Consider the following 1299-nt stretch of genomic DNA (forward strand, 5'->3'; position numbering starts at 1 on the left):
TGATCCTTCTGGTTCTTTGACATAGGCATTTAGCGCTATGAACTTTTCCCTTAGCCCTGCTTCTTGGTTTCCCATAGATTTTGGTGGCTGTGTCATCACTGACATTCGATTCAAAACATTTTTTGATTTCCATCTTGTTTTCTTCAGTAACCTAAGGGTCATTGAAAAATAGGATGTTGAATTTCCATGTATTTGTGTAGTTTTGAGAGTTCCTCTTGGAATTGATTTCTAGTTTTTTTCCACTATAGTCAGAAAAGATACATGGATGAGGTTTCTCTTAATTTGCTAAGATGTATTTTGTGGCCTACCATATGTTCTATTTTGGAAAATGTTCCATGTGTTGATGAAAAGAATGGACATACTTCAGTTTTAAGTAGAATGTTCTGTAAATGTCAGGTCCATTTGTTCTTAACTTCTGTTTAAGTCCAATGTGCCTATTGATTTTCAGCATCAGTGATCTGTCTAGTTCCATCAGTAGAGTGTTGAACTCTCCCCATTACAATGGTGCTGCTTATTATTTCATTTGTTAGGTCTAGTAGTATTTGTTTCTTGAATCTGGGAACCCTGGTATTAGATGCATATATATTTAGGATTATTATATATTTTTGTTGACCTGATATTTTTATTATAAGTCCCATCTGTCTTTTTTTTTTTTCTTTTTTCACTGTTGTTGATCTAATGTCTGTTTTACTAGATATGAGAATAGCTAATCATGCTAGCTTTGGGCTTCCATTTGCATGGAATATTTTTCTACCTATTTACATTGAGTCTTTGAGAATCTTTATGGCTCAAATGTTTCTTGGGGAGGCAGAAGATATTTGGGTTGTGATTATTTTTAATCCATTCTTTCAGTCTGTATCTTTTATACCATTTATGTTCAATGTTAGTATTGTTAAGTGACGTCCTATTCTAGCCATTGTGTTGATTGTTACCTAGCTGCCTTATATTCCCCATGTTATTGTTTTATAAGGGATGTGATTAACTCACTTTTTAAATAGAATTTAAAGCTTGAACTATAATAAAATGAGACAAGGCCATTGTTGATAAACCTACCAGGCAAGGCATGTTGAGATCAAATTATAAACATAAGGAAATCCGTATATAATTAGCATGCCACCACTAGCAGACAAGGAAGAGGAAATCTCATTTCAGAGAAGAAAGAGTACCATACTTTGCAGAATATCAAAAACTCTAGCTACAAACTGGGTTCATGGTAGGTTTTCTGGATATGTAGAAAATGAAATCCTAAGGTGCATTGCAGGGCTGTAATTATCATTGTAGAAAAAAAAGTGGTTCATA

This window comes from Otolemur garnettii, unplaced genomic scaffold, assembly GCF_000181295.1.
Source record: "Otolemur garnettii isolate 467f Iridium unplaced genomic scaffold, OtoGar3 scaffold00007, whole genome shotgun sequence".
Lineage (NCBI taxonomy): Eukaryota > Metazoa > Chordata > Mammalia > Primates > Galagidae > Otolemur > Otolemur garnettii.